Source organism: Ranitomeya imitator, chromosome 4 (genome assembly GCF_032444005.1).
Source record: "Ranitomeya imitator isolate aRanImi1 chromosome 4, aRanImi1.pri, whole genome shotgun sequence".
Classification (NCBI taxonomy): domain Eukaryota; kingdom Metazoa; phylum Chordata; class Amphibia; order Anura; family Dendrobatidae; genus Ranitomeya; species Ranitomeya imitator.
Genome location: NC_091285.1, coordinates 660,994,092 through 661,018,149, shown reverse-complemented (window position 1 = coordinate 661,018,149; position 24,058 = coordinate 660,994,092). Strand labels below are relative to the sequence as shown.

At 46.0% G+C, this 24,058-nt stretch overlaps 7 non-coding genes across 7 annotated transcripts; all 7 read right to left on the bottom strand.

Moving 5' to 3' along the window:
• Window positions 1-546: 546 nt before the first annotated feature.
• Window positions 547-619, bottom strand: TRNAK-UUU (transfer RNA lysine (anticodon UUU)). The gene has a single exon. It is a non-coding gene; the product is annotated as a tRNA-Lys (tRNA).
• A 935-nt stretch (window positions 620-1,554) lies between these two features.
• Window positions 1,555-1,627, bottom strand: TRNAK-UUU (transfer RNA lysine (anticodon UUU)). The gene has a single exon. It is a non-coding gene; the product is annotated as a tRNA-Lys (tRNA).
• A 1,943-nt stretch (window positions 1,628-3,570) lies between these two features.
• Window positions 3,571-3,643, bottom strand: TRNAK-UUU (transfer RNA lysine (anticodon UUU)). The gene has a single exon. It is a non-coding gene; the product is annotated as a tRNA-Lys (tRNA).
• Window positions 3,644-7,322: 3,679 nt separating this feature from the next.
• Window positions 7,323-7,395, bottom strand: TRNAK-UUU (transfer RNA lysine (anticodon UUU)). The gene has a single exon. It is a non-coding gene; the product is annotated as a tRNA-Lys (tRNA).
• Window positions 7,396-10,851: 3,456 nt separating this feature from the next.
• Window positions 10,852-10,924, bottom strand: TRNAK-UUU (transfer RNA lysine (anticodon UUU)). The gene has a single exon. It is a non-coding gene; the product is annotated as a tRNA-Lys (tRNA).
• A 4,808-nt stretch (window positions 10,925-15,732) lies between these two features.
• Window positions 15,733-15,805, bottom strand: TRNAK-UUU (transfer RNA lysine (anticodon UUU)). Its single transcript has one exon. It is a non-coding gene; the product is annotated as a tRNA-Lys (tRNA).
• A 935-nt stretch (window positions 15,806-16,740) lies between these two features.
• TRNAK-UUU (transfer RNA lysine (anticodon UUU)) lies at window positions 16,741-16,813 on the bottom strand. The gene has a single exon. It is a non-coding gene; the product is annotated as a tRNA-Lys (tRNA).
• Between the last annotated feature and the right edge of the window lie 7,245 nt (window positions 16,814-24,058).

The window sequence follows — 24,058 nt, the reverse complement described above, 5'->3', positions numbered from 1 at the left end:
TACACCCACTTTACTCTCGTGATGACCTCACGTGAGTCTGCTTGTGGGATGCCCTCAGCCGTTCAGAATTTTATGAAATTCCCAACTTATGTGATATCTTTACCCCTGAAGATCGCAAAAGGTTGAGATCGCCGCCATATCTTTTATCAGGATTTTACCACTACCTAGAGACCAAACATCACATGGCTGTTGTTAGCGATCTGTCTACTATTGATTTGTGGCTTATAGGCAGGAGTTACAGTTATGAAAATAAGCATCTTCTGAATATCACCATAACAGAACCAAGTAATAGTGCTAAACAGTGACTGAGTACCATCATACTATAGCCATGGTACATAACATTACCAGTGATCACTTGCTGCTGGTGCCAAAAAAGCAACCGAGCAGAACATGGTCACGGCTCTATACTGTCATAAACTAGCTGAAATCAAAGAAACTACGGTAACCAAGATATTTTTCTGAATAGTCACCATCATTTGTTTTTCAGTAGTTTTCTCACATCCTTAAATTATAGCGTTTATTGTTTTCCGCTTTATTAAAAGCATCCGCCCGAACAGGGACTTGAACCCTGGACCCTCAGATTAAAAGTCTGATGCTCTACCGACTGAGCTATCCGGGCTCTGTATCGAGTCGTGACTGAATACCGCCAAACCGTCACCATATACTAACAACAAATGTGATAAAATATCGCCAAACCACCACCACATAATAACACCAAATAGTGACTGAATACCGCCATACAATCACCACATAATAACACTGTAAACTGACTGAATATCGCCATGCAACACAAACATAATAACCTAAAATAGCGACAGAATACTGCCATACCATCACCACATAATAACAGCATATAATGACTGAACACCGCCATACAATTACCACATAAAATCACCAAATAGTGACTGAACACCATCCCAACATAAAAACACCAAATAATGACTGATTACCACAATACCATGACCACATAATAACACAAAATAGTGACTGAATACCGCCATACTAAGTTACACCCACTTTACTCTCGTGATGACCTCACGTGAGTCTGCTTGTGGGATGCCCTCAGCCGTTCAGAATTTTATGAAATTCCCAACTTATGTGATATCTTTACCCCTGAAGATCGCAAAAGGTTGAGATCGCCGCCATTTCTTTTATCAGGATTTTACCACTACCCAGAGACCAAACATCACATGGCTGTTGTTAGCGATCTGTCTACTATTGATTTGTGGCTTATAGGCAGGAGTTACAGTTATGAAAATAAGCATCTTCTGAATATCACCATAACAGAACCAAGTAATAGTGCTAAACAGTGACTGAGTACCATCATACCATAGCCATGGTACATAACATTACCAGTGATCACTTGCTGCTGGTGCCAAAAAAGCAACCGAGCAGAACATGGTCACGGCTCTATACTGTCATAAACTAGCTGAAATCAAAGAAACTACGGTAACCAAGATATTTTTCTGAATAGTCACCATCATTTGTTTTTCAGTAGTTTTCTCACATCCTTAAATTATAGCGTTTATTGTTTTCCGCTTTATTAAAAGCATCCGCCCGAACAGGGACTTGAACCCTGGACCCTCAGATTAAAAGTCTGATGCTCTACCGACTGAGCTATCCGGGCTCTGTATCGAGTTGTGACTGAATACCGCCAAACCGTCACCATATACTAACAACAAATGTGATAAAATATCGCCAAACCACCACCACATAATAACACCAAATAGTGACTGAATACCGCCATACAATCACCACATAATAACACTGTAAACTGACTGAATATCGCCATGCAACACAAACATAATAACCTAAAATAGCGACAGAATACTGCCATACCATCACCACATAATAACAGCATATAATGACTGAACACCGCCATACAATTACCACATAAAATCACCAAATAGTGACTGAACACCATCCCAACATAAAAACACCAAATAATGACTGATTACCACAATACCATGACCACATAATAACACAAAATAGTGACTGAATACCGCCATACTAAGTTACACCCACTTTACTCTCGTGATGACCTCACGTGAGTCTGCTTGTGGGATGCCCTCAGCCGTTCAGAATTTTATGAAATTCCCAACTTATGTGATATCTTTACCCCTGAAGATCGCAAAAGGTTGAGATCGCTGCCATATCTTTTATCAGGATTTTACCACTACCCAGAGACCAAACATCACATGGCTGTTGTTAGCGATCTGTCTACTATTGATTTGTGGCTTATAGGCAGGAGTTACAGTTATGAAAATAAGCATCTTCTGAATATCACCATAACAGAACCAAGTAATAGTGCTAAACAGTGACTGAGTACCATCATACCATAGCCATGGTACATAACATTACCAGTGATCACTTGCTGCTGGTGCCAAAAAAGCAACCGAGCAGAACATGGTCACGGCTCTATACTGTCATAAACTAGCTGAAATCAAAGAAACTACGGTAACCAAGATATTTTTCTGAATAGTCACCATCATTTGTTTTTCAGTAGTTTTCTCACATCCTTAAATTATAGCGTTTATTGTTTTCCGCTTTATTAAAAGCATCCGCCCGAACAGGGACTTGAACCCTGGACCCTCAGATTAAAAGTCTGATGCGCTACCGACTGAGCTATCCGGGCTCTGTATCGAGTCGTGACTGAATACCGCCAAACCGTCACCATATACTAACAACAAATGTGACAAAATATTGCCAAACCACCACCACATAATAACACCAAATAGTGACTGAATACCGCCATACAATCACCACATAATAACACTGTAAACTGACTGAATATCGCCATGCAACACAAACATAATAACCTAAAATAGCGACAGAATACTGCCATACCATCACCACATAATAACAGCATATAATGACTGAACACCGCCATACAATTACCACATAAAATCACCAAATAGTGACTGAACACCATCCCAACATAAAAACACCAAATAATGACTGATTACCACAATACCATGACCACATAATAACACAAAATAGTGACTGAATACCGCCATACTAAGTTACACCCACTTTACTCTCGTGATGACCTCACGTGAGTCTGCTTGTGGGATGCCCTCAGCCGTTCAGAATTTTATGAAATTCCCAACTTATGTGATATCTTTACCCCTGAAGATCGCAAAAGGTTGAGATCGCCGCCATATCTTTTATCAGGATTTTACCACTACCTAGAGACCAAACATCACATGGCTGTTGTTAGCGATCTGTCTACTATTGATTTGTGGCTTATAGGCAGGAGTTACAGTTATGAAAATAAGCATCTTCTGAATATCACCATAACAGAACCAAGTAATAGTGCTAAACAGTGACTGAGTACCATCATACTATAGCCATGGTACATAACATTACCAGTGATCACTTGCTGCTGGTGCCAAAAAAGCAACCGAGCAGAACATGGTCACGGCTCTATACTGTCATAAACTAGCTGAAATCAAAGAAACTACGGTAACCAAGATATTTTTCTGAATAGTCACCATCATTTGTTTTTCAGTAGTTTTCTCACATCCTTAAATTATAGCGTTTATTGTTTTCCGCTTTATTAAAAGCATCCGCCCGAACAGGGACTTGAACCCTGGACCCTCAGATTAAAAGTCTGATGCTCTACCGACTGAGCTATCCGGGCTCTGTATCGAGTCGTGACTGAATACCGCCAAACCGTCACCATATACTAACAACAAATGTGATAAAATATCGCCAAACCACCACCACATAATAACACCAAATAGTGACTGAATACCGCCATACAATCACCACATAATAACACTGTAAACTGACTGAATATCGCCATGCAACACAAACATAATAACCTAAAATAGCGACAGAATACTGCCATACCATCACCACATAATAACAGCATATAATGACTGAACACCGCCATACAATTACCACATAAAATCACCAAATAGTGACTGAACACCATCCCAACATAAAAACACCAAATAATGACTGATTACCACAATACCATGACCACATAATAACACAAAATAGTGACTGAATACCGCCATACTAAGTTACACCCACTTTACTCTCGTGATGACCTCACGTGAGTCTGCTTGTGGGATGCCCTCAGCCAGAGGCGTAGCTAGAGCTTTTGCCGCTCGGGGCTGATCCTGAGTTTGGCGCCCCCCCCCCCCAGCTCAATACACACAAAGGTTACCAAAAATGGTTTTCCTGTTTTGTAGAACTTAAACTGGGCCTAATGGTGTCACCCCCACATGCCACACCTGTGACTTAATACCACCACACCATGACCAGGCCACATAGTGACCGAATAATACTACATACAAGGGACAAATACCACCGCACCATTTCCAGACCACATATTACCACCACATAGTGACTGAATACTACAATACTGATCAGTAATAAAAAAAAAAACACAATACTATCACCATAAGTGCCAGTATTCACAGGAGATCTGTCCTTAGTATGCAGTGTCTGTGTAGAGGTAATACAGAGATCACTGGTGACATTATACACAGGACCTCTATATAGTATACAGTGTATAGTGTCAGTGTATAGGTAACACTGACTCACCAGTGACGTCTCTAGGTGAAGTCCTTCATCTTTCATCCAGCACAGACCGCCATCATTCCTTCCAGCCAGGACTCGTTTCTGCAGGAAATAACACAGTTATCTCGAGCTCCGCTTGCAGAACACATTACTTAATTTTTCACAACTTCTACATTACACCACATGAAGAAAAAAAGGTGATATAGTGTCACTCTGCACAGTAACAGGACCGCCCCCCCATTTAAAACAGTATACTCAAAAAATAAAATAAATACATCACTGCAGTAATAATATCCCTTAATTATCCCCTATGGTAATAATATTCCCCACCCTGGCCCCGTTTATCTCATTCCTGGCTCCAGCCATATGTTGTCGTATCCTGCCCTCATGAGTATCCATTCTACCCCATATGATCTCCCCATCCTGCCCCACCAGCCTCCATCGTATCCGTCCTGCCCCATGATCCAATCCTGCCCCGTGTCTCCAATCATGCCCCGTATCTACATTCTGCCCATGCCTCAAGTCCTGCCCCCAGTGTGTCCAGCATATTACCCCCAGTGTGTCCAGCAATCTGCCCTCAGTGTGTCCAGCAATCTGCCCCAGTGTCCAGCCTTTCCCCAGTGTGTCCAGCAGTCTGCCCCAGTGTGTCCAGCATATTACCCCCAGTGTCCAGCATTGCCCCAGTGTGTCCAGTATATTACCCCCAGTGTGTCCAGCAATCTGCCCCAGTGTCCAGCATTGCCCCAGTGTGTCCAGAAGTCTGCCCCAGGGTCTCCAGCATTGCCTCAATGTGTCCAGAAATCTGCCCCAGGGTCTCCAGTATTGCCCCAGTGTGTCCAGCAATCTGCCCCAGGGTCTCCAGTATTGCCCCAGTGTGTCCAGCAATCTGCCCCATGGTCTCCTGTATTGCCCCAGTGTGTCCAGCATTCTGCCCCATGGTCTCCAGTATTGCCCCGGTGTGTCCAGCAATCTGCCCCATGGTCTCCAGTATTGCCCCAGTATGTCCAGAAATCTGCCCCAGGGTCTCCAGTATTGCCCCAGTGTGTCCAGCAATCTGCCCCAGGGTCTCCAGTATTGCCCCAGTGTGTCCAGCAATCTGCCCCATGGTCTCCTGTATTGCCCCAGTGTGTCCAGCATTCTGCCCCATGGTCTCCAGTATTGCCCCGGTGTGTCCAGCAATCTGCCCCATGGTCTCCAGTATTGCCCCAGTATGTCCAGAAGTCTGCCCCAGGGTCTCCAGCATTGCCTCAATGTGTCCTGAAATCTGCCCCATGGTCTCCAGTATTCAGTGTGTCCAGCATTCTGCCCCATAGTCTCCTGTACTGCCCCAGTGTGTCCAGCATTCTGCCCCATGGTCTCCAGTATTGCCCCAGTGTGTCCAGCATTCTGCCCCATGGTCTCCAGTATTGCCCCAGTGTGTCCAGCATTCTGCCCCAGGGTCTCCAGTATTGCCCCAGTGTGTCCAGCAATCTGCCCCATGGTCTCCAGTATTGCCCCAGTGTGTCCAGCATTCTGCCCCATGGTCTCCAGTATTGCCCCAGTGTGACCAGCAATCTGCCCCATAGTCTCCTGTATTGCCCCAGTGTGTCCAGCAATCTGCCCCATGGTCTCCTGTATTGCCCCAGTGTGTCCAGCAATCTGCCCCATGGTCTCCTGTATTGCCCCAGTGTGTCCAGCAATCTGCCCCATAGTCTCCTGTATTGCCCTAGTGTGTCCAGCAATCTGCCCCATGGTCTCCTGTATTGCCCCAGTGTGTCCAGCATTCTGCCCCATGGTCTCCAGTACTGCCCCAGTGTGTCCAGCAATCTGCCCCATGGTCTCCAGTATTGCCCCAGTGTGTCCAGCATTGCCCCAGCCCCAGACAGTCAGACATAAAGAAAAAAAAAAAAAAAGTAAAATCCTCACCTCTCCCGTTCCCAGCGCAGGTCCGGTGCAGTCAGCGTCTCTCCGGCTCTGCGACGCTCAGGACAGAGAGGCAGAGCGGCGCGCACAGTAGTGACGTCATCGCGCCCTCTGCTCTGAGACGTCGCAGAGTCAGAGGACGCTGCAGCTGCCGGCGCCGCAGGAATCAGGAGAGGTGAGTATAGAGCGGGGGGCGGGGGCGGGGGCGGGGGCGGGACCCGGGGGTGGGGGGAGCTGGCCCTGGTCGTGGCGGCGGACGGCGCCGCCCGAAGATTTAAAGGGGCGTCTTTTTTTTTTTTTTTTCATCTTCTTCTCCTGCAGCGCCGGCCGCCCCCAGCATTGTGCCGCCCGGGGCGGACCGCCCCCCCCGCACCCCCCTTCCTACGCCACTGCCCTCAGCCGTTCAGAATTTTATGAAATTCCCAACTTATGTGATATCTTTACCCCTGAAGATCGCAAAAGGTTCAGATCGCCGCCATATCTTTTATCAGGATTTTACCACTACCCAGAGACCAAACATCACATGGCTGTTGTTAGCGATCTGTCTACTATTGATTTGTGGCTTATAGGCAGGAGTTACAGTTATGAAAATAAGCATCTTCTGAATATCACCATTACAGAACCAAGTAATAGTGCTAAACAGTGACTGAGTACCATCATACCATAGCCATGGTACATAACATTACCAGTGATCACTTGCTGCTGGTGCCAAAAAAGCAACCGAGCAGAATATGGTCACGGCTCTATACTGTCATAAACTAGCTGAAATCAATGAAACTACGGTAACCAAGATATTTTTCTGAATAGTCACCATCATTTGTTTTTCAGTAGTTTTCTCACATCCTTAAATTATAGCGTTTATTGTTTTCCGCTTTATTAAAAGCATCCGCCCGAACAGGGACTTGAACCCTGGACCCTCAGATTAAAAGTCTGATGCTCTACCGACTGAGCTATCCGGGCTCTGTATCGAGTCGTGACTGAATACCGCCAAACCGTCACCATATACTAACAACAAATGTGATAAAATATCGCCAAACCACCACCACATAATAACACCAAATAGTGACTGAATACCGCCATACAATCACCACATAATAACACTGTAAACTGACTGAATATCGCCATGCAACACAAACATAATAACCTAAAATAGCGACAGAATACTGCCATACCATCACCACATAATAACAGCATATAATGACTGAACACCGCCATACAATTACCACATAAAATCACCAAATAGTGACTGAACACCATCCCAACATAAAAACACCAAATAATGACTGATTACCACAATACCATGACCACATAATAACACAAAATAGTGACTGAATACCGCCATACTAAGTTACACCCACTTTACTCTCGTGATGACCTCACGTGAGTCTGCTTGTGGGATGCCCTCAGCCAGAGGCGTAGCTAGAGCTTTTGCCGCTCGGGGCTGATCCTGAGTTTGGCGCCCCCCCCCCCAGCTCAATACACACAAAGGTTACCAAAAATGGTTTTCCTGTTTTGTAGAACTTAAACTGGGCCTAATGGTGTCACCCCCACATGCCACACCTGTGACTTAATACCACCACACCATGACCAGGCCACATAGTGACCGAATAATACTACATACAAGGGACAAATACCACCGCACCATTTCCAGACCACATATTACCACCACATAGTGACTGAATACTACAATACTGATCAGTAATAAAAAAAAAACCACAATACTATCACCATAAGTGCCAGTATTCACAGGAGATCTGTACTTAGTATGCAGTGTCTGTGTAGAGGTAATACAGAGATCACTGGTGACATTATACACAGGACCTCTATATAGTATACAGTGTATAGTGTCAGTGTATAGGTAACACTGACTCACCAGTGACGTCTCTAGGTGAAGTCCTTCATCTTTCATCCAGCACAGACCGCCATCATTCCTTCCAGCCAGGACTCGTTTCTGCAGGAAATAACACAGTTATCTCGAGCTCCGCTTGCAGAACACATTACTTAATTTTTCACAACTTCTACATTACACCACATGAAGAAAAAAAGGTGATATAGTGTCACTCTGCACAGTAACAGGACCGCCCCCCCATTTAAAACAGTATACTCAAAAAATAAAATAAATACATCACTGCAGTAATAATATCCCTTAATTATCCCCTATGGTAATAATATTCCCCACCCTGGCCCCGTTTATCTCATTCCTGGCTCCAGCCATATGTTGTCGTATCCTGCCCTCATGAGTATCCATTCTACCCCATATGATCTCCCCATCCTGCCCCACCAGCCTCCATCGTATCCGTCCTGCCCCATGATCCAATCCTGCCCCGTGTCTCCAATCATGCCCCGTATCTACATTCTGCCCATGCCTCAAGTCCTGCCCCCAGTGTGTCCAGCATATTACCCCCAGTGTGTCCAGCAATCTGCCCTCAGTGTGTCCAGCAATCTGCCCCAGTGTCCAGCCTTTCCCCAGTGTGTCCAGCAGTCTGCCCCAGTGTGTCCAGCATATTACCCCCAGTGTCCAGCATTGCCCCAGTGTGTCCAGTATATTACCCCCAGTGTGTCCAGCAATCTGCCCCAGTGTCCAGCATTGCCCCAGTGTGTCCAGAAGTCTGCCCCAGGGTCTCCAGCATTGCCTCAATGTGTCCAGAAATCTGCCCCAGGGTCTCCAGTATTGCCCCAGTGTGTCCAGCAATCTGCCCCAGGGTCTCCAGTATTGCCCCAGTGTGTCCAGCAATCTGCCCCATGGTCTCCTGTATTGCCCCAGTGTGTCCAGCATTCTGCCCCATGGTCTCCAGTATTGCCCCGGTGTGTCCAGCAATCTGCCCCATGGTCTCCAGTATTGCCCCAGTATGTCCAGAAATCTGCCCCAGGGTCTCCAGTATTGCCCCAGTGTGTCCAGCAATCTGCCCCAGGGTCTCCAGTATTGCCCCAGTGTGTCCAGCAATCTGCCCCATGGTCTCCTGTATTGCCCCAGTGTGTCCAGCATTCTGCCCCATGGTCTCCAGTATTGCCCCGGTGTGTCCAGCAATCTGCCCCATGGTCTCCAGTATTGCCCCAGTATGTCCAGAAGTCTGCCCCAGGGTCTCCAGCATTGCCTCAATGTGTCCTGAAATCTGCCCCATGGTCTCCAGTATTCAGTGTGTCCAGCATTCTGCCCCATGGTCTCCAGTATTGCCCCAGTGTGACCAGCAATCTGCCCCATAGTCTCCTGTATTGCCCCAGTGTGTCCAGCAATCTGCCCCATGGTCTCCTGTATTGCCCCAGTGTGTCCAGCAATCTGCCCCATGGTCTCCTGTATTGCCCCAGTGTGTCCAGCAATCTGCCCCATAGTCTCCTGTATTGCCCTAGTGTGTCCAGCAATCTGCCCCATGGTCTCCTGTATTGCCCCAGTGTGTCCAGCATTCTGCCCCATGGTCTCCAGTACTGCCCCAGTGTGTCCAGCAATCTGCCCCATGGTCTCCAGTATTGCCCCAGTGTGTCCAGCATTGCCCCAGCCCCAGACAGTCAGACATAAAGAAAAAAAAAAAAAAAGTAAAATCCTCACCTCTCCCGTTCCCAGCGCAGGTCCGGTGCAGTCAGCGTCTCTCCGGCTCTGCGACGCTCAGGACAGAGAGGCAGAGCGGCGCGCACAGTAGTGACGTCATCGCGCCCTCTGCTCTGAGACGTCGCAGAGTCAGAGGACGCTGCAGCTGCCGGCGCCGCAGGAATCAGGAGAGGTGAGTATAGAGCGGGGGGCGGGGGCGGGACCCGGGGGTGGGGGGAGCTGGCCCTGGTCGTGGCGGCGGACGGCGCCGCCCGAAGATTTAAAGGGGCGTCTTTTTTTTTTTTTTTTCATCTTCTTCTCCTGCAGCGCCGGCCGCCCCCAGCATTGTGCCGCCCGGGGCGGACCGCCCCCCCCGCACCCCCCTTCCTACGCCACTGCCCTCAGCCGTTCAGAATTTTATGAAATTCCCAACTTATGTGATATCTTTACCCCTGAAGATCGCAAAAGGTTCAGATCGCCGCCATATCTTTTATCAGGATTTTACCACTACCCAGAGACCAAACATCACATGGCTGTTGTTAGCGATCTGTCTACTATTGATTTGTGGCTTATAGGCAGGAGTTACAGTTATGAAAATAAGCATCTTCTGAATATCACCATAACAGAACCAAGTAATAGTGCTAAACAGTGACTGAGTACCATCATACCATAGCCATGGTACATAACATTACCAGTGATCACTTGCTGCTGGTGCCAAAAAAGCAACCGAGCAGAATATGGTCACGGCTCTATACTGTCATAAACTAGCTGAAATCAAAGAAACTACGGTAACCAAGATATTTTTCTGAATAGTCACCATCATTTGTTTTTCAGTAGTTTTCTCACATCCTTAAATTATAGCGTTTATTGTTTTCCGCTTTATTAAAAGCATCCGCCCGAACAGGGACTTGAACCCTGGACCCTCAGATTAAAAGTCTGATGCTCTACCGACTGAGCTATCCGGGCTCTGTATCGAGTCGTGACTGAATACCGCCAAACCGTCACCATATACTAACAACAAATGTGATAAAATATCGCCAAACCACCACCACATAATAACACCAAATAGTGACTGAATACCGCCATACAATCACCACATAATAACACTGTAAACTGACTGAATATCGCCATGCAACACAAACATAATAACCTAAAATAGCGACAGAATACTGCCATACCATCACCACATAATAACAGCATATAATGACTGAACACCGCCATACAATTACCACATAAAATCACCAAATAGTGACTGAACACCATCCCAACATAAAAACACCAAATAATGACTGATTACCACAATACCATGACCACATAATAACACAAAATAGTGACTGAATACCGCCATACTAAGTTACACCCACTTTACTCTCGTGATAACCTCACGTGAGTCTGCTTGTGGGATGCCCTCAGCCAGAGGCGTAGCTAGAGCTTTTGCCGCTCGGGGCTGATCCTGAGTTTGGCGCCCCCCCCCCAGCTCAATACACACAAAGGTTACCAAAAATGGTTTTCCTGTTTTGTAGAACTTAAACTGGGCCTAATGGTGTCACCCCCACATGCCACACCTGTGACTTAATACCACCACACCATGACCAGGCCACATAGTGACCGAATAATACTACATACAAGGGACAAATACCACCGCACCATTTCCAGACCACATATTACCACCACATAGTGACTGAATACTACAATACTGATCAGTAATAAAAAAAAAAACACAATACTATCACCATAAGTGCCAGTATTCACAGGAGATCTGTACTTAGTATGCAGTGTCTGTGTAGAGGTAATACAGAGATCACTGGTGACATTATACACAGGACCTCTATATAGTATACAGTGTATAGTGTCAGTGTATAGGTAACACTGACTCACCAGTGACGTCTCTAGGTGAAGTCCTTCATCTTTCATCCAGCACAGACCTGTTGTGAATTCTGTGGCTGAGTTCACTTCTGTGGTCACAAGTGGTATTGCAGTCTCTGGGCTTCCTCCCTCAGGTGTTTTGGTGAGCTCGTTGGCTGCCTTGCTATTTAGCTCCACCTGAGTCTGTCTTCCTTGCTCCTTGTCAATGTTCCAGTGTTGGATCTGAGCTACTGCATCTTTCCTTGGGCCTGCTGCTCTGCTAGATAAGTGCTTCTAGTTTGTTTTCTGTTTTTTCTGTCCAGCTTGTTATTATCTTTTGCTGGAAGCTCTGAGAAGCAAAGGGGTGCACCGCCGTGCTGTTAGTTCGGCACGGTGGGTCTTTTTGCCCCTTTGCGTGGTTTTCGTTTTAGGGTTTTTTGTAGACTGCATAGTTCTCTTTGCTATCCTCGCTCTGTCTAGAATATCGGGCCTCACTTTGCTGAATCTATTTCATTCCTACGTTTGTCTTTTCATCTTGCTAACAGTCATTATATGTGGGGGCTGCCTATTCCTTTGGGGTATTTCTCTGAGGTAAGTCAGGCTTGTATTTCTATCTTCAGGCTAGTCAGCTCCTCAGGCAGTGCCGAGTTGCATAGGTAGTTGATAGGCGCAATCCACTGCTGCTTCCAGTTGTGTGAGGATAGATCAGGTACTGCAGTCTACAGAGATTCCACGTCTCAGAGCTCGTCCTATTGTTTTGGGTTTTGCCAGATCTCTGTATGTGCGCTGATTACTGCACGCTGTGTTGCCTGATTGCCAGCCATAACACAGACCGCCATCATTCCTTCCAGCCAGGACTCGTTTCTGCAGGAAATAACACAGTTATCTCAAGCTCCGCTTGCAGAACACATTACTTAATTTTTCACAACTTCTACATTACACCACATGAAGAAAAAAAGGTGATATAGTGTCACTCTGCACAGTAACAGGACCGCCCCCCCATTTAAAACAGTATACTCAAAAAATAAAATAAATACATCACTGCAGTAATAATATCCCTTAATTATCCCCTATGGTAATAATATTCCCCACCCTGGCCCCGTTTATCTCATTCCTGGCTCCAGCCATATGTTGTCGTATCCTGCCCTCATGAGTATCCATTCTACCCCATATGATCTCCCCATCCTGCCCCACCAGCCTCCATCGTATCCGTCCTGCCCCATGATCCAATCCTGCCCAGTGTCTCCAATCATGCCCCGTATCTACATTCTGCCCATGCCTCAAGTCCTGCCCCCAGTGTGTCCAGCATATTACCCCCAGTGTGTCCAGCAATCTGCCCTCAGTGTGTCCAGCAATCTGCCCCAGTGTCCAGCCTTTCCCCAGTGTGTCCAGCAGTCTGCCCCAGTGTGTCCAGCATATTACCCCCAGTGTCCAGCATTGCCCCAGTGTGTCCAGTATATTACCCCCAGTGTGTCCAGCAATCTGCCCCAGTGTCCAGCATTGCCCCAGTGTGTCCAGAAGTCTGCCCCAGGGTCTCCAGCATTGCCTCAATGTGTCCAGAAATCTGCCCCAGGGTCTCCAGTATTGCCCCAGTGTGTCCAGCAATCTGCCCCAGGGTCTCCAGTATTGCCCCAGTGTGTCCAGCAATCTGCCCCATGGTCTCCTGTATTGCACCAGTGTGTCCAGCATTCTGCCCCATGGTCTCCAGTATTGCCCCGGTGTGTCCAGCAATCTGCCCCATGGTCTCCAGTATTGCCCCAGTATGTCCAGAAATCTGCCCCAGGGTCTCCAGTATTGCCCCAGTGTGTCCAGCAATCTGCCCCAGGGTCTCCAGTATTGCCCCAGTGTGTCCAGCAATCTGCCCCATGGTCTCCTGTATTGCCCCAGTGTGTCCAGCATTCTGCCCCATGGTCTCCAGTACTGCCCCAGTGTGTCCAGCAATCTGCCCCATGGTCTCCAGTATTGCCCCAGTGTGTCCAGCATTGCCCCAGCCCCAGACAGTCAGACATAAAGAAAAAAAAAAAAAAAGTAAAATCCTCACCTCTCCCGTTCCCAGCGCAGGTCCGGTGCAGTCAGCGTCTCTCCGGCTCTGCGACGCTCAGGACAGAGAGGCAGAGCGGCGCGCACAGTAGCGACGTCATCGCGCCCTCTGCTCTGAGACGTCGCAGAGTCAGAGGACGCTGCAGCTGCCGGCGCCGCAGGAACCAGGAGAGGTGAGTATAGAGCGGGGAGCGGGGGCGGGGGCGGGACCCGGGGGTGGGGGGAGCTGGCCCTGGTCGTGGCGGCGGACGGCGCCGCCCGAAGATTTAAAGGGGCGTCTTTTTTTTTTTTTTTTTTCATCTTCTTCTCCTGCAGCGCCGGCCGCCCCCAGCATTGTGCCGCCCGGGGCGGACCGCCCCCCCCCGCACCCCCTTCCTACGCCACTGCCCTCAGCCGTTCAGAATTTTATGAAATTCCCAACTTATGTGATATCTTTACCCCTGAAGATCGCAAAAGGTTCAGATCGCCGCCATATCTTTTATCAGGATTTTACCACTACCCAGAGACCAAACATCACATGGCTGTTGTTAGCGATCTGTCTACTATTGATTTGTGGCTTATAGGCAGGAGTTACAGTTATGAAAATAAGCATCTTCTGAATATCACCATAACAGAACCAAGTAATAGTGCTAAACAGTGACTGAGTACCATCATACCATAGCCATGGTACATAACATTACCAGTGATCACTTGCTGCTGGTGCCAAAAAAGCAACCGAGCAGAACATGGTCACGGCTCTATACTGTCATAAACTAGCTGAAATCAAAGAAACTACGGTAACCAAGATATTTTTCTGAATAGTCACCATCATTTGTTTTTCAGTAGTTTTCTCACATCCTTAAATTATAGCGTTTATTGTTTTCCGCTTTATTAAAAGCATCCGCCCGAACAGGGACTTGAACCCTGGACCCTCAGATTAAAAGTCTGATGCTCTACCGACTGAGCCATCTGGGCTCTGTATCGAGTCGTGACTGAATACCGCCAAACCGTCACCATATACTAACAACAAATGTGATAAAATATCGCCAAACCACCACCACATAATAACACCAAATAGTGACTGAATACCGCCATACAATCACCACATAATAACACTGTAAACTGACTGAATATCGCCATGCAACACAAACATAATAACCTAAAATAGCGACAGAATACTGCCATACCATCACCACATAATAACAGCATATAATGACTGAACACCGCCATACAATTACCACATAAAATCACCAAATAGTGACTGAACACCATCCCAACATAAAAACACCAAATAATGACTGATTACCACAATACCATGACCACATAATAACACAAAATAGTGACTGAATACCGCCATACTAAGTTACACCCACTTTACTCTCGTGATGACCTCACGTGAGTCTGCTTGTGGGATGCCCTCAGCCGTTCAGAATTTTATGAAATTCCCAACTTATGTGATATCTTTACCCCTGAAGATCGCAAAAGGTTGAGATCGCTGCCATATCTTTTATCAGGATTTTACCACTACCCAGAGACCAAACATCACATGGCTGTTGTTAGCGATCTGTCTACTATTGATTTGTGGCTTATAGGCAGGAGTTACAGTTACGAAAATAAGCATCTTCTGAATATCACCATAACAGAACCAAGTAATAGTGCTAAACAGTGACTGAGTACCATCATACCATAGCCATGGTACATAACATTACCAGTGATCACTTGCTGCTGGTGCCAAAAAAGCAACCGAGCAGAACATGGTCACGGCTCTATACTGTCATAAACTAGCTGAAATCAAAGAAACTACGGTAACCAAGATATTTTTCTGAATAGTCACCATCATTTGTTTTTCAGTAGTTTTCTCACATCCTTAAATTATAGCGTTTATTGTTTTCCGCTTTATTAAAAGCATCCGCCCGAACAGGGACTTGAACCCTGGACCCTCAGATTAAAAGTCTGATGCTCTACCGACTGAGCTATCCGGGCTCTGCATCGAGTCGTGACTGAATACCGCCAAACCGTCACCATATACTAACAACAAATGTGATAAAATATCGCCAAACCACCACCACATAATAACACCAAATAGTGACTGAATACCGCCATACAATCACCACATAATAACACTGTAAACTGACTGAATATCGCCATGCAACACAAACATAATAACCTAAAATAGCGACAGAATACTGCCATACCATCACCACATAATAACAGCATATAATGACTGAACACCGCCATACAATTACCACATAAAATCACCAAATAGTGACTGAACACCATCCCAACATAAAAACACCAAATAATGACTGATTACCACAATACCATGACCACATAATAACACAAAATAGTGACTGAATACCGCCATACTAAGTTACACTCACTTTACTCTCGTGATGACCTCACGTGAGTCTGCTTGTGGGATGCCCTCAGCCGTTCAGAATTTTATGAAATTCCCAACTTATGTGATATCTTTACCCCTGAAGATCGCAAAAGGTTCAGATCGCCGCCATATCTTTTATCAGGATTTTACCACTACCCAGAGACCAAACATCACATGGCTGTTGTTAGCGATCTGTCTACTATTGATTTGTGGCTTATAGGCAGGAGTTACAGTTATGAAAATAAGCATCTTCTGAATATCACCATAACAGAACCAAGTAATACTGCTAAACAGTGACTGAGTACCATCATACCATAGCCATGGTACATAACATTACCAGTGATCACTTGCTGCTGGTGCCAAAAAAGCAACCGAGCAGAACATGGTCACGGCTCTATACTGTCATAAACTAGCTGAAATCAAAGAAACTACGGTAACCAAGATATTTTTCTGAATAGTCACCATCATTTGTTTTTCAGTAGTTTTCTCACATCCTTAAATTATAGCGTTTATTGTTTTCCGCTTTATTAAAAGCATCCGCCCGAACAGGGACTTGAACCCTGGACCCTCAGATTAAAAGTCTGATGCTCTACCGACTGAGCTATCCGGGCTCTGTATCGAGTCGTGACTGAATACCGCCAAACCGTCACCATATACTAACAACAAATGTGATAAAATATCGCCAAACCACCACCACATAATAACACCAAATAGTGACTGAATACCGCCATACAATCACCACATAATAACACTGTAAACTGACTGAATATCGCCATGCAACACAAACATAATAACCTAAAATAGCGACAGAATACTGCCATACCATCACCACATAATTACAGCATATAATGACTGAACACCGCCATACAATTACCACATAAAATCACCAAATAGTGACTGAACACCATCCCAACATAAAAACACCAAATAATGACTGATTACCACAATACCATGACCACATAATAACACAAAATAGTGACTGAATACCGCCATACTAAGTTACACCTGTTGAGGAGAGCCATAAGATCAAATACTTAATTAAGCCCAAGACATAAGAGGTTGAGAGAAGCGACCCATAACGTGTATTGTTTAACCTTACAAGCTTTCTTAGATTAAAAGACACTAAAGATGGCTGCCATTTCCTGTCTCAGCATACCATGTGGCTGCCTGGCTGGTATCCAAGATGACGCCCACCCTGATGACCTCATGGATCCACCCACAGTGACGCCCACCTTGATGACCTCATGGACCAACCCACCCTGATGACCTCATGGATCCACCCATGGACTTGCTCATTGCCCAACCTACTAACCAATGGAATGCATCGATCACTCCCATTTTAGAGCTAACCGAGCCCCCTTACAGGGGATATGTAACCATGTGTTCTGACTGAAAAAAGTCTCTTTTCCCTTGCAGCTGGGCCATAGATTGATCATGGAGAGTTTACATATGACTGTGTGTTGTTATATGTTTATTTCTTTGGTGCGCACCTGATCAATATCCATTAGGCCAGGAGTAGGCAACTTAAGTGAACATTTTATTAAATTGTTCAACCTAACAATTTGGCGCCCAACGTGGGGCCAGCAGAGGAAGAGCCCTGAACCCTGAGGACCGGCGACTGGAATGGCAGAACGCGCTGAATACCCCGAACGTGGAGACTGATCACCTCCTTATCAGAACACGGTAAGTCTGCTGATTTTTATAATCTGTAGTCTTTACCTGTGTCCTTCGGGGTATCCTGTGCAGATTGCCTGACCGTGTCCGGTCTTCGTGGTATCTGTAAGACGGCAGAAGGGTCTCTCCGCTGCTGGTCATTTAATTGCAAGAACCGTCACATGTTTTAGTTGCCTACTGCCTGTTATGTGTTGTGAGGAGGGGAGATGACTGGTAGTTAGAACAGGAAAAGCAAGTTGTTTTTTTTTTTAGTGAAGGAAAAGCAAGTGTTAGAACAGGAAAAGCAAGTTTTTAGAAAAGAAAAGCAAGCAAGTGTAAGAAAAAAAAAAAAAAAAAATATTTTTGTCTGTGGTACAGTACATGGTTGTCGCCTGTGATAAGATTTTCAGTTCTGTATAAGAGAGACTAGGACCTTGAGTGATTGACTCGGCCTAGGGGGGCCCGGTAAAACTTGGAGTGAGATGACTCAGTTCGGCGCCTAATAAATTGTGTAGCGGCTCATTAAAACTTGGAGTGAGATGACTCAGTTCGAGCCAAATAAATAAATTTATAGTTTTATTTTTGCCCCGTGGCATCGAGTGAGTTGACTCTGCACGGGGACTGGTAAGTTAGGGAGCAATTTGACTAAGTAGGGAATAATTGGTTTGTAAAGTACAGAATACGGAAGTCAGACAGGGACCACGTGACAAGAAAGAATAGGAACTGAGTACTGCAGACTCAGTTCCCTTTAGAATCTCAGGGTTGAGTCATCTCCCCCGTCTTATTGTTTGTTTGGTGCTTGTTATCTTGATAGGGATATAGATATCTATAGAAAGATGGAGAAATTAATGCAGTTCTGCCGTATTGGCACTAAGCCAAATTCAGATGGCAAGTTAGACCCGTGCACATTAGTAATGACTCGTGAAGGGAAGAGTCATGTTAAACAATGTAAAAAGCTTATGAAGTTGTGTTGAATGCCAGAAGGGGGGAGGTTACAGCCCCTGGAGTGGAAGATTGTCTTGAAAGAAAGAAAGGGTATCCTAAAAGATAATGGATTTTTGTCTACTGCTAGGGCATGGGAGAGAGTCTCTGAAAGTCTGTATAGAGAAAATTGGGTAGAAGAGGAAAGGAATAAAAAGGGCAGAGTTTTGAATTATGTGTATTACAAAAATATATCCCGTGAGCGGCCACCACCTTATAATGGTGGCCCAGAGCCATGTGCTAACCCTGACGGCGGCCATCTTGTGAATGGCAAATTTGTTAGTGCTGACGGCGGCCATTTTGCAGATGGCAAATTTGTTAGTGCTGACGGCGGCCATCTTGTGAATGGCAAATTTGTTAGTGCTGACGGCGGCCATCTTGTGAATGGCAAATTTGTTAGTGCTGACGGCGGCCATCTTGTGAATGGCAAATTTGTTAATGCTGGTAGTATCCATTTTGTGGATGGTAAATTTGTTAATGCTGGTAGCATCCATTTTGTGGATGGTAAATTTGTTAATGCTGGTAGCAGCCATTTTATGGATGGCAAATGTGTTCATGCTGGCGGCGGCCATTCTGTGGATGGCAAATGTGTTAATTTTAATGGTGGCCATTTTGTGGATAACATGTAATTCTGACGGTAGCCATTTTCTGGATGGCAAATGTGCTGCTCCTGGTGGTGAACATCTTAGACTAAGGCTATACACCACATCACCAAATCCTTGTTACCCAGTAATGACCACTAACGGCCAATACTATTTTCCTTTGGGTAGTGAACAAGCTTTACCCATGTATCCTGTCTCAGTGGTTTCCAATGGGGCACCGAACCTTTCCCCTATCTAGCAATGCTCCCGCCTGGATCGTCCTCGGCACCAACCCTTTCTACTGTCACTTCCACTGCTAATTTAGCCGCACACCCACTGTTGTGAATTCTGTGGCCAAGCTCCCTCCTGTGGTCGTGAGTGGTACTTCGGCTGGTTCTGTCTATGAGCTTCCTTTGGTGGATGAGAGTGGTACTGCAGCTTCTGAGTTTCCTTCCTCAGGTGATGAGGTTAAGTCGTTAGGTGCTGCTCTATTTAACTCCACCTAGTGCTTTTATCCTGGCCTCCAGTCAATGCTCTAGTATTGGTCTTGCTTCCTCCTGGATCGTTCCTGTGGCCAGTCTGTCCTGCGTAAGCTAAGTTTTGCTTGTGTTATTTTTGTTTGCTATTTTTTCTGTCCAGCTTGCTTTGTTGGTTTTTCTTGCTTGCTGGAAGCTCAGACGCAGAGGGAGCACCTCCGTACCGTTAGTCGGTGCGGAGGGTCTTTTTGCCCCTCTGCGTGGTTGTTTGTAGGTTTTTGTGTTGACCGCAAAGCTATCTTTCCTATCCTCGGTCTATTCAGTAAGTCGGGCCTCACTTTGCTAAATCTATTTCATCTCTGTGTTTGTGTTTTCATCTTTACTCACAGTCATTATATGTGGGGGGCTGCCTTTTCCTTTGGGGAGTTTCTCTGAGGCAAGGTAGGCTTATTTTTCTATCTTCAGGGCTGGTTAGTTTCTCAGGCTGTGCCGAGTTGCATAGGGAGCATTAGGCGCAATCCACGGCTACCTCTGGTGTTGTGTGATAGGATTGGGGATTGCGGTCAGCGGAGTTCCCACGTCTCAGAGCTCGTCCTATGTTTTTGGTAATTGTCAGGTCACTTTGTGTGCTCTGAACTTCAATGTCCATTGTGGTTCTGAATTACCTGTTCACAACAACCCACACAAGATGCTCCAAGCAATGGCCTCTCCTCCCAACGCTTCCACTACAATAGCACTCTCACACAGTCTACCTAACCCTATGCCCGGTACCTCACAGGCTCTCTTGCAGCCAAGTGCACACCTGTATGGGACGGTGGCAACTGTATCAAGGGGGGGGCTCAATCTGGGAGGGGGATGTCAATAGCACAGGAAGCACAAAGGGGAGGGAATGTTGACAACCTGTTTTCAAAAAGAACTTCCTGAGGGACCCTTGTTAGTGGTGGGAAAGGGTGACATAACGACAATGGAAACAGACGCTATTGTTAAAGCTGCCAATTCTCGGTTAGAGCATAATGGAGGTGTAGCTAGAGCTATAGTGTAAGCAGGAGGGGCGACTATTCAAGCTGACAGTCAAATCATTGTTGAGTCACATGGTCAGATAGCTGTTGGGGACATAGTGGTGACTAAAGCTGGCAATCTTCCATGTAGAATGATCATACACGCTGTGACCCCTACTTTTGACCCTATTCATCCAGATGTTAGTGCTCAACAACTTCATGCAGCAATAACTCGCATTTTAGAGTATGCGAATATTAGTGAGCAAATTGAGACCTTGACAATTCCGGTGCCATCTCTACTCCCGCCTCAGGTGTCACCACCAACAGTGCCAATGCTCATGTCTGAGGAGCCCACCCTCTACGTCAAGTTTACACCCCAGCAAGCTGCTACTCTGTTGTACCAAGCTCCAGATCCAGAAAAACAGCCGATGCCTTTCTACAGAAGCATGCTTCAAATCCAAAGAACTTACCCAGCTACGTGGCAAGATCTAATTTCCCTGTCAAATCTTAAAGCAGTCGATGCATATTGGCCTGTTATGGATATCGTGTTCAATGATGACTCACTTGCCAGTGACAAGACATGGGACTCTGGTGTTGAGTTCTGCCAAGAACCCAAGACATGGGCCTCGGATGAGCTGGCTGACCTATCACTTATTGTCGCCAAAGGATTCCAGATGCCTCAAAGCTGATGCAGCCATTGTACAAAGACCTCAAGACATCAGCGTTTCCACTATGTACCAAATCCGTGGAAGCTTTCTACGCTCTTAAACAGGCCATACAGTCTGCACCAGCTTTTGGAATCCCAAATTCTGATATCATCTGAGGACATCCAGTTCTCTTAATGGCTCCACACGACATAATTGCTATTCCTGCAACCCTAAGCATCTGTTGGTGCAGCGTCATATGAGACTACAATATTCGCTGTTGGTTCCGGATAATGTCACTCTTGTCCGCTGCAGCATCTTCAAACTGTCCATGCTGCTTCCTCTTTCCAGGGGGGATGTGGATGATGATGCTCATGCTCTCGGAGAAGATGCCTCTACACACTCAAAGGAGGATCATGACTGTCTTGAACAAATGCAGAAAGAAGTAGCCTCCAAGAAAAACGTGTCTGAAGACCCATTCCCACATGCTGACCTGACGTTCCTCACTGATGGTTCCAGATTTGCAGATGAAACGGGAAGGTTCCATACGGGATATGCCGTGGTTACACATGACCAGGTCATCTCAGCTGGATCACTACCACCGCACATGTCTGCACAAGAAGCGGAACTTAAAGCTTTGACGTTGGCTTGTCAGGAAGCAACGGAGAAGGTGGTCAACCTCTACACGGATTCAAGATATGCTTTCGGAGTGGCTCATGACTTCGGCAGTATCTGGGCAGCCAGAGGATACCTAACTAACTTGTGGCCGCTCTTGATCTACGTTCGGAGGTTGCAGTGATCAAGATCAAAGCTGACGGAAGATTGGATTCTCCAGAAGCAAGGAGGAACTTTTTTGCTGACAAAACAGTAAAAACCTATGCTGCTGATCCATTTGGGAAAGAGAAAGCAGCGGTGTACGTGTCACAAAACACTGAAGAAGGGACTAAAGGCTCTCTTATGAGGATTATCCATCTACATCAAGACATTGGATGATGAAAAGAAGCCATGACCAGAAGGAGGAGCTAAAAAAGGATGAAGATGGAGTCTGGAGGGTGAACAAAAAGTTCTGTCTACCCCGTAATCTGTATTCCTCGGAGACAGAATGGGCACACGGTATCGCCCAGAGGCCGGAATCAGATGATTGACCTGATTTGGAAGACTTACATGGCACTTGGGATCTCTACTGTCACCCAAAAATACTGCAATTCCTGCCTTGTGTGTGCAACATGCAATCCAGCACCGCCCCAGAAAGTTACTCAGAAACATTGGCTAAACCACTCTATCCCTTTCGGAGGATTCAGATTGATCACATTCAAATGCCAAAAGTAGGGAAGTACGAGTATGTACTGGTAGTGACTGACATGTTCTCAGGATGGCCCGAAGCCTATCCAGTAATAAACATGACTGCCAGAGTGACTGTTAAGAGACTGATGACTGAAGTAGTATGCAGATATGGGGTCCCAGAGGTAATTGAGAGTGACCAAGTACCCACATTTACTGCAGCACTGACTAAGGAACTGTGGACATTGGTGGGAGCTGATTTGGGTTTACATACTCCATATCACCCACAGAACAGTGGGAAAGTAGAAACACTGAATGGCACCTTAAAAAATAAAATACTGAAAGCCAGTTAGGAGGTCAGACTTGGACAGATATTTTGCCCATTGCCTTATACTCAGTCAGAAACACTCCAAGGGGTCCCACCAAACTCACACCACACGAGATTCTTTTTGGGGGAGCCTCCAAGGTTGGGTCAATATTTTCCACAACAACTAGCTTTAGGAAGTGATACTCTTGTAAATTATGTAATTGTCGTTACTAAAAGAACTGTCAGTAACACATGTACAAGTTTTATCATCCATTCCAGATTCCAGTGAAGGTACCCATGATTTCCAACCTGGTGACTACATGCTGGTAAAGAAGTTCATCAGAAAGACATCCCTGCAGTCGAGATTTGAGGGTCCCTACCAAGTGCTCCTGACTACTCCTACTTCAGTCAGGATTGCTGAGCGTCTCCTGGATCCATATTATTATTATTATTATTGTTTATTGTTATAGCGCCATTTAATCCATCTCTCACATTATAAACTTGTTAGACAGTTAGGGACAGAGTAGGATCTGACCTGCTTGTCAAAGTCCAGCTACAAAGGGAGGTTTTCCACAAGGGAAAACTTGTCTCAAACTGGTGAAAACTCCAATTCCCCCCTCCCGGGCGAGACGGTCAGATATAGGATGTGTTACATCAGGGTGAGTGACATATGTATTTTATGTAACCATGGAGATTGGAGAGTAATAGATCCAACAGGTAGAAAAGTCCCGAGGACGCTGGTAGCGCGCTCCGAGATACCTCCTGATATATCCATGATTGGTCACACATTCTCTGGTGTCTATAGCATCTGTATTGTCATGAAGCCTCTGATGTCATAGTGACACTTAACACTGGTGGGTTAGGAAACCACGGTGGGATCAAGATAAAAAAAAAGGTAAATAAAGTATTTAGGGGGGACTGTTGAGGAGAGCCAT